This window comes from Vicugna pacos, chromosome 14, assembly GCF_048564905.1.
Source record: "Vicugna pacos chromosome 14, VicPac4, whole genome shotgun sequence".
In the NCBI taxonomy this organism is placed as follows: domain Eukaryota; kingdom Metazoa; phylum Chordata; class Mammalia; order Artiodactyla; family Camelidae; genus Vicugna; species Vicugna pacos.
The window spans coordinates 43312365-43322901 of record NC_133000.1 but is presented as its reverse complement, the minus strand read 5'-3'; the positions used below and the strand labels follow the sequence as shown (position 1 = coordinate 43322901).

Genomic DNA, 10537 nt, shown 5'->3' with positions numbered 1-10537 from the left:
CCTGACATTGAATATTTAGAAGACTAAAGTCATTAAAAGGACACATTATATAATAATACAAGGCAAAATTTATGAATATGTGATAGTCCTAATTCTGCATGGAACAAATAACACAGGCAATGGAGCAAAAACTATTAGAAAGGCATAGAGTGGTCTGTTTCAATATTTTGTGTATTTATTGATGTCTTCACAATACCTAAAACAGGACTTGTGATACGAGGCATTCAAATTTGCTTTTTTAATAAATAGAATAAATAATTATAATGGAGCATTTATTGATGCTGTTAATTGCAGAGGAGTTTATTAGAAACAAATATTAACAACACAAGGAATTGAATAATTCCAGAATACACATATAAATACCTATACATTCACGTACATATACATAAATACATTTGTACATACATTTCTACATCTAATTATCTACAAGTAGTGCTAAATTTTCAGAACCTTAAAGATTTTAAAGCCAAATATTTTGACAAAATTAAAAACAAATAACAAAAGGGTGATCATAAACATATTAAGTGCTTTAAAGTAAGAAAATATTAGTATGTAACCCCTGGAATTAAAAAAGAAAAACATCAAAACTGATATTACAAATTATCTAAGCATCAATGAGCCAAATTTCATGCCAAACCACCTATGATTAGCAACATGGTATTCAGAAGAATATGTGAAGATTTAATTGCTTTCTTTATTAAATCAAAGAAAAAAGTGAAGAAATCAATACATTATTTTAATTTTTTTAGAGAAAGTAGAAAGAGGAGATTTTATAAAGATGAGTTAAAGTTGAATAAATAAGAAAAGATCAAAAATAAATACAAGTACTGGTTTTCTAACGATGAGAATGTCATTTAGAGGATTTGTGAGACTTTGAAGCAAAAAATAAAAGAAGGAAAAATATAAATGTTAAGGGAAATTAAAATAGGTATAACCACAGATAAAGATTATAATTAAAAACAAAACTCTATACTGAAAATATTTGAATATTTATGATAATCCAATTTATTAATGAACTAAGAACAGCAACATTTACACAAGGATAATTAGAAAATGTAAAAATTGGAAAAGTTGATTTAAAGTCTATCCGTTAGAATACACTAGAATAATATAATTTCACAGCTGGAAATCTATGTGAAATTTTTGAAATATACTATTTCAAATATGGAAAATGCTACAAAGCAACCTGATTTGTTTAATGGACCTGAATAAATTACACCAAATAATAGAGACAAAAAGATCAATCTACTGACCTGCAAGCATCATTCAAAACTAAAAAATTCTAAATTTATTTGCATTAATATCAGGGACTAGATCAGAACTTTTGTTAGAGCCACTATTATTTTTACAGCAGTAAAAACATAATAAACATTTGCATAATGAAATATAAATGTATATTAACATATCCAATTCAAAATATATAATATTAATAAGGACATTATATTTTATTAAATTAAAATGAGGAAAAAATAAAGAAAGTCCATTCCTGGTGAATACTACTCTACTTTAAAATCGCCTAAAATACTCCAGGGGAATAGGAAACCTACTAAAATTCACTAAGGTGAATATAAAACAATACTAAAATAATTAGCTGCTATCATAAGTAATAAACAGTAAACACTCAAATGTGGAAAGTATTCTATGCATAATAGCAACAACCACAGGATATATATATGTTCACGTATAACTGAAAAATTGTGCTGTGCACTGAAATTTGACACAACATTGTAAAATGATTATAAATCAATAACAAAATGTTAAAAACAAAACCAACCACAGGGACAAAATCTCCTTGGCAAAAGTTAACAAGAAAAACACAGGACCTAGGTAACATAAAACTGTAGTGACTGAAAGACAAAAATCAATATAAGAACAAATAGAAACCTGCAACACATTCTCGTACAAAATCATAATATCATAAAATTATAAATTTTCCAAACACCAAGCATACTACACTAAAACTATAGTATATAAATTCATTTCATTTAGTATCCTGCCAGGATACTAAAAAAAATATACTTTGGTGTATTTCAAGACAAGTTAAAGGGAAATACAACAACCAGCAGTGAGACTAGTCTGATACAGAGAATCTTGTGTGCCGTGACCTTGACCTATAACATAGTAGCTACTCATTAAAAAAGTATTTGAATGAACAGTTTTGAAAAATAATGTATTAGGAGCATTAGGCTGTTTTGAATATTTGAGCAGGACTAGAAATTATGAAACAGTTATTTTCAAAATAATATAATTGTTTCACATGTAATAATTGCCAGGTACTCTGTTCCTTATTATTATCATTCTCTCGTCACTAAGCCAGTTAATGGCAGGTATGCAAGTTATGAGAACCTCCCTGGAATACTGTCCTATGGCCTCACTTTTGTTCTCATGTAGAGATGATCATCGGAATACAGTATAATTTGATTTCATGCATTTTGCTCTGAGACAGCTAATAACATGCCAACTGCTTTGGTTCTTTCTTTAGAGAATTATTCAGAGTTTATAAAGATGATCTGCCACTGCTTGAGTTCCGTAGGCGAAGACACATCTTCATCACCGACTAATGTGGCGCTTGCTCTCGGAAGGCAGGAGCAGGCAGGACAGAGGATGCCTCCACATCTGTCTCCTCCAGGGGGCAGTGGTGCTTCCTCCCCACTGTTTTCTTTATTAACGCTAATTTAGCCTTTTAAGAATTGGCAACTGTTATGCAAAATTTGAGCATGTTTTTCCCTTAGAGGAATAGATTTGAGAATTTGCAGGACTGATTAGATTTTTAAACAGTTATGCAGTAAGCCTCATGGCCTCACAAATACTGCTTTCTGTTTCTCAACCTGAAAGTACAGTTTACTGGCATGATTATCATTGCTGTAAACAAATCTTCATTCCAAGAAACCTCATTCCATGAGGAGTTTGATAAGAAGTCTGAAAAATTAAATATTTATGTTCTTTCACACAATCGGTAAAATCCAAATCTTCTCCAAAGATGACATTCTCTTCCCTGCAAATCTTTGGAACATGTGAGTGTCTGGTATACATATATATGTGTGTATGTGTGTGTATGCACATATGTATACGTGTGTGTGTGTGTGTGTGTATTGCAGTTGGGTATAATAGGAGATAACAACCTCATAGTCTTCATATTAGGAAATAAAATATTTTAAAATTTAAAAACGGATGGAAAAGGGATTTTCTATGTTTCTCCCTTTTTAAAAAAATAGGACAAAATCTTTCAGTTCCATGTATTCATTCATTCACTCATTCAATAAATATTTGTTGAGTACATTTTATGTTCAAGGAACTGAGCTAGTTGCTGTGCAGGTCCATATTGCCTTCAGGAAATTTAGATCTGAATATGAAGGGTTGTATGTTTGTAATAATTCTAGTATAAAGTGAGCATAAAATGGGCATTTTACTCTCCAGTCAACATTCCTTTTAAAGTGCTAAATGAAAAAATTCTCTTAAGATGGAGTGACCCGTGGTAGGCAGCTTCTAGAGTGTTTTCACCTTGGAATTACACGATGTTGTAATTGCGATTCCTTCTTGGAGTTACCATTGCATAATTCCTCCCCATTGAGGGTGGGCTGGATCTAGTGGTACGTTCCTATCCAAAAGCATAGATGAGGCATCACTTCCGAGATCCATGCACAAAAGGCTAACTTCCACCATGCTGGACTGTTCGCTCAGGCTCATCGCCCTTGCTCGTACCGCTAAAGCAGCTGCAGTGCTACAAGGTGCCCTATGCAGAGGCCCATGTGGCAAAAATCTACAGTTAGCTCAACAGCCAGCGAAGAACTAAGCCCCTCAGCTCATAAGGAGCTGAATGTGAACCACCATGTGCATGAATTTGGGAAATGAGTTCCTCTGCAGGGAAGACCTGAGAGGATGGCAGTCCTGGTGGACACCCTGACCACAGCCTGTGAGACTCAGAGTAGGAGGTCAGAATTGGGCCTGGATTTCTGACCCACAGAAACTATGAGACAATAAATGTTTCTTGTCTTAAGATACTACGTTTTGGGGTAATTTGTAAGCAGCAAATGGTAAGTAATACAAAGCGCCAGCAGCAGAAGCGTTTGCCAATTCAAGTAATAGGTTTTTGAGACTCCTGTGTGTTAGGTACTCTGTACACAATAATGGACAAAATAGAAAAGGCCTGTGCTCATCCACCATATGGTATGCTAATAAAATATCCAACAAAACCATCTAGATAAATTTTTAATTAAAGTTGTGTTAAGTTCAATGGAGGAAATGTGTGGTGTGCAGGGTGTGTCAAACGGGTGATCCATCTAGGCTGGGGGGTCAGTAGTGACTTCTCTCAAGAAGGGATGTTTAATGCTATGAAAAAAGCAGGTATGAGGGTGAGAATAGCATTTTGGGTAAGAAGTGGAAAACTATCATTACAGAGTCGAGGGGAAGCATATGCCAGGGCCCTGGGGCTGGAACTCAGTAAGGCGAAGACTCTGATGTGTTGAGCCTTATAGAACATTAAGTGCTGGAATTGTTTCCTAAAAGCAATAAAATTTTGAAGTTTAAGCCAGAACACTCATAATCATATTTGGCACTTTACTTTTTCTTATTCAGTTACAATGTGTCAGTTTCTGTTGTACAGCATAACATCCCAGTCATACATATATACATATACATATATTCATTTTTGTATTCTTTTTCATTAAGGATTATTACAAGATATTGAATATAGTTCCTTGTGCTACACAGGAGAAATTTGATTTTCATCTGTTTTTATATATAGTGTTTAACATTTGAAAACTTTAATTCCCAAACTTATCCCTTCCCACTCACTTTCCCCCAATAACCATAAGATTGTCTACTATGTCTGCGAGTCTGTTTCTGTTACATTTGGCATTCTAGAAGGACCATTGTTGTTCCCTTGTGGAGAAAACATGGATACTGGGAGGCCAGTTAGGAAGCTGAGAGATGATGTTGGTTTTATGTCAGATGGCTATGCTGGGTTAGAGAATGGAGACAAAGATACTCTAGAATGTAATCAGGTGTGCTGCTACAACATAAAATTAAAAACATCTAGATTTCACATAGACACAAAATATTAACTGAATGGGAATGTACTCTGTTTCATCAATCAGAAGTATTTAATGACAACTTATAATGTATAAAACTATTCTTCATATACTATGTGAAAATAATGGATAAGGGCAAAAATATTAATCCTACTTTGCTACAGGTTTCACTAGTATAATACTCTTCCTATTCCTCTACAAAAAATATCATAATAATACATTTAAAGGGCTTAATTTCTGCCCAGAATTTGCTAATGACTTTTATATTTCTAATGTTAATCCTTTTCCACTGTTTTATTATCTAGCATAGCTACAAAGGTTGCCACCAATTGAGAAAAATAAAATTTTCTAATCCACTTGAGGAAGAGAAAAATACATACAGTACATCATAGCAGAAGAATTTCTCTTTTCTTTTCCAACATTTCCCCCCAGAATGATCAAAGTTCAGGTAATCAGTGATATAAAATGATATCATCCCAGAAATCAATCAGTGGATACTTGAAGGAAAATCACCTTCTACTTTCATACAAGATATTCCAGAAGGTAATCCAGACTAATTACTTGAAAGAAAGCTTTCTTTCCAATATAACTTTGCACAACTAAAGAATATTTCATGTTATTGAATAGTTCCTATTATTCCATTATACAAAATATTGTAGTCAGATCAAATGATTTCTCTACCACACCTCTGATGATGAGTGCCTGTAGCAGCAGAATTCTATTTTTTAATCCCATTTTACAGTCATAAGGGTCACTTAGAGGGAAATTAAAAATAGCATATTTTGCTCTGATTTAGCACTTTTCTTTTCATTTTATATCCTACTTTAAATAGATAAATAGCAATTATGGATTTTCTCTAGTGAGACGCTGTGTTGCAAAGATCAACTTATGAAAAAGAACATACTATGAAATGCAGAGTCAGTACTGTGCTTATGATAAAGTGTGTTCCAAAATAATGTGCATTCATTCCTCTCCAGAGGACTATGGGGTTATTAGCTTTCCTAATGTACGTACATTTTCTGTAGCAAGTTTTATAAAAGTATCACACATAGCCATTTCCTCTAGAATCCTACAGGGCAGCACTGAGAAATTGGACTTCATTTTGAATTCCACACTACGTTCAGCTCCAAATTCTGTGATTCTCTTAATAAAAGCACATCTTGTTTTGCCAAAGGCTGGTGATCTCCCAGGAGTCTAGTTCCCTGCCTTCATTTAATGATTATTGGGCATAATTGTTCAGGTCTCACTGATTAGCGTCTATCACCTTGACAGCCGTTTTAACCTTATGCGGATAAAGGGCAAATACCATCTCATCATCTTTGGGTTATTACACTTGGTTCATACTCAGTGATTATTGACTCTGTACCTCCAACTCAGATTTAAATAAAAGGCCACTTATACCATATTAGACAACCCATGCTTTAATTTTATGAAGGTCATGCTTATGTCAGGAGCTGTTAAGCCATCAACCTAGACTCCAAACATCTGCTCAGGGTTAGCATTAAATAGATCCCCAGAAATCCACAATAGAAATACAATGAAGTTTGTGCATGTGTGGCGGGGGAAGGTTAGCATACACTTACTATTGTATGAAACAATATTGAAGAAAAGCTACTCAACAATTATATGTGGGGGATTGTTATAGTCACTACAACTTAAGGGACATAGAAATTTGGTAAATATACCTTAACTGATCATCCATTGAACAATTAAGTACAGATTTCTGAAAACAAGAACAAGAAATCATGAATAATTTTATTCTTTCTTCAGCACCCAAGGAGTTTTCTTAAAACAAAAACCAAAAATAAAACACTGTAATAGGAATATTTGTAAACATACTTTTTACAAATTTGTGATGCAGAACACCATATTTATTTTATGTTGTACCTTAGAGAAAAACACTTAGGCAATGTTTTTTCATATGATAATATGGTTCTGTAATACTGCCAAAAACAGTAAGGAAGTCAGTCAAATAATATCTTCTTCCTCAGAGCTTGGCAGGAGATTGTGGTCTGCTCTTAAAGAGAAAAGCTACTATTGAGACATCAGCTTTGTCGTTTACAGACGGGTCTACTGTGAATTGTGTCACAGTGGAGCTCCCACGTGGAGGATAACTAACAGAGAAAAGATAAAACAGACCGCTTGTCCTAGGACTGAGTCACCACTGAATCACCATTTCTTATTTTGACAACTTAATCAATTACAGCTTCTCCTCATTGTTGTCTTAGCCCTCATATCAAAAAGGAGTCGTGGGCATTTTTATTTCCTTCGTACAGGGAAGACAATCGAAGATCATAAGACCTCAGACATATCCCCGTTACACAGGTTTACGTGGTGGCTAATCATGTAAGATTGGTGAAATTACTGATTTTTAAAGTCTCTAATAAGTTCTCCTTCTTAAGAAGAAAAAAGCATATTATTAACCTGACTTGTAAAAACTGGAATGGTGTGGACTCTTTTATATATGTGTTCCAAGACTCAGTCTTCTGACTTAGATTATTTTTCAGAGGATTTAAAAAGCGTGGGATAACTCAAACATTCTGAGCTCTGTAGAAAACATTGGTTCGGATTTCTTGGTCCTAGTGGTGCCAGATGTTTAAATCAGTTGTATAGTATTTACACTTTTTTGTACAAAAGTTAAGAACTTTTGGTCAATAGATAATTAATTCCAATTGAGATATTATGCAACACAGAGGCTAATTATAGCTTACTAAGGTGCATGTATTTGTGGGGACGTGAAATAAAATCTGGGCGATACCACAAATCAACAGGGAAAATAAGGGCTGTTTTGGGAAAAACTGATTTACTATCTGGAGATAAAATATAAAGTTGGATTATTAGTTCATATTGTACAAAGATGAATGATTAAACAATTAAAACCCAAAATATAAAATGTCAAACTCTAAAGCTAATACAAAGAAATATAAGAGATTGGTGCTGGAAAGATCTTAAATTGACAAAAACAGCAGAGTCTCTAATGTGAAAATTAGATAGATTTAATTACATTGAAATTAAGGACTTCTGTTGAGTAAAGGATATTATGAATAAACACTGGAGTCAGATGACAGATTGGTAGGTGTTATATACAGCATCATAAACCCACAAGGAATTAATATCCATTGATGCTACCTTCAAAATATGTCCAGAATCTCACTGCTTCTCACCATCTCTTTCGTTAATATCAAATTCAAGCCATCATCCTCTCTCGCCTGGATGCTACCGTAGCTTCTTGACTGGTCTGCCTGCTTCTACACCTGCCCATGGACTGTCTCTTTTCAACACAGCCACCAGAATGCTTTTTTATAAATCATACACCAGAGCATGTCATTCCTCTGCTCAACAATGGCCACTGCCAGCCAACCTCACTCAGAGTGAAATAAAATTTCTGTCTCTTGTCTGATTAGACTTCCTACTACCATGTGTCTTCCCTCTAGCTTTCATGCTGTTCCTCAAACACTTGCATTATATGCACATCTTAAGTCTTTGGTTAGCTTCTCTCTTGAAGGTTTCCTCCAGATACCTTCACAGATAATACTCATGATTTCTCCCAGTCCTTATTTAAATGTCACCTGTTGGAAGACTTCTATGCTAATCACCCTTCTCCCAATTCCTTTATCCTGTTCTACTTTTCCTCTTTTTCCTAACACCTCTACTTATCACCTTCTAACATACATACTATTTCATTCTCATTCATTTAACTTCCTTGTTTTCTACATACCACCATCCCCCACCACTGCTAACTAGAATGCAAGCTTCAGGTTAAGATTTTTTTTTTGTCATCAATCTATCATTCACCAATGTATCCTCAGTGCTTAAAGAAATACCTACCACAGGGTAAGTGTCAATAGAAATCTAATTAGTGAATGAACTAATGAATGGATATGTGAAAATAAAATTGTAAAATTCATTCTCGTTCTGAAAAGCAACCAGATAAAGATGAGCAATCCAACAGAAAAATGAACAGGTTCTTCACAGAGAGTAAATTCAAGTGGTTAACAAATGTAAGAAGAGATGTTCAAATTCACTAGAATATCACAGATTAAAACTACTATGAAATTAAACTTTCCATGCAAGAGATTGACAAAATTCGAAAGTTGGGTGTCACCATGGTTTGACGATGTTGAGAGGGGAACCTTCCTCATGCACTATTAAGGAGTGTAAACTGGTATAGCCTTTTGGGGATGTAGTCTGCCAGTTCCCTGTAAAGTTAGTATGTTTACCATCATGGCTCAGTGATCCCTTGCCTTGATAGTCTTCCCAAGAGGAGGTGCATATGCACATATTAGTCACAGTATTGTTTGAGCTAGCAAGAGATTGGAAGAGACTTAGTTAATGACTAAAGGGGGACGGATGAATAAAATATACAGATCTGCACCACAGAATCCTATGAATTAGTTACAAATCACAAATTAGCTATATATCAGGCAAACTAGAGAGATTATAGAAATGAATGCTGAAAACGAAGTATGAACATAACTGAAATACAATTTTAGTGCGTGCACATTAAAAATGCACACTACTTATTTTACAAAGACACACGTGTATTTAAGAGTATAGTAGGGGAGGGTATAGCTCAGTGGTAGAGTGCATGCTTAACATGCATAAGGTCCTGGGTTCAAACCCCAGTACCTCCATTAAAATAAATAATATATGAATAAATGGTCTAATAACCTCACCCCCCCAAAAAAAAATTAAAGAAAAGAATGTAGATCAGCCACATTATAGCAGTTGGAAGGGAGGAAAGGATGCGATGACCAAAACTGACAGTAACAGTATTGCCATCAGCACAAGGGCAGGATCCGGCTCCAGGCTTCCCTCCAGGGGCGTCGGCAGCTTCTGTTGTTTCTACCAGCCCTTTCTACCTTAAGCTTTTGAAGTCCTCCCACCTGCTTTGCAACCAAATCCTTGTATTAAATGTGTAAAATATCTAGAAAGGGGTTTATCTTCTTGAGGATATGCTAACTGCTGCTATACTTGATGACATTAGTCTGTAATGACTGAAGAGCATAATTCACTCAATCTCTAAAGTTGAGAGAAAAGAAAGAAAATCAGAAAATATACGTAGAGCAAGTATAGCTCTTAAATAGGAAAAAAAAGTTGAATTAAATGCACTCATAAGATACAACTCATTTAAATATTTCTTCACTTTAAATTTAGGTTTTCCAATAATTTATTGCAAGATGGTTACATATTTGCTGTGTGTTTGCGTGTGTGTGTGTGTGTGTATTTTTCGAGAGAGACAGAGAAAGAGAGAAAGCAGGAGACTGAGGGAGAGAGATAAGCTAAGCCGATAATCATCGGATATTGTACCAGGAGGCCGATAGGGCAGGTTGCCCCAGGAACAGGGCATACTTTGGGATGAAGCAGTTCTTTATTATAAAGGAAATTTCTGGAATGAAGACCAGCGGTCAAGCCTCACCGGCCAAGACCTCTGCAGCTGAAGAATAAGTGCCTTGATCCTGAGGGAGGATCCGAACAGCACACCACAGTGGACACGGAGGTGCCAA

At 34.9% G+C, this 10537-nt stretch overlaps 1 non-coding gene across 1 annotated transcript; it reads left to right on the top strand.

The window, feature by feature from the left end:
• Positions 1–9591: 9591 nt before the first annotated feature.
• Positions 9592–9664, top strand: TRNAV-AAC (transfer RNA valine (anticodon AAC)). Its single transcript has one exon. It is a non-coding gene; the product is annotated as a tRNA-Val (tRNA).
• Positions 9665–10537: the final 873 nt, after the last annotated feature.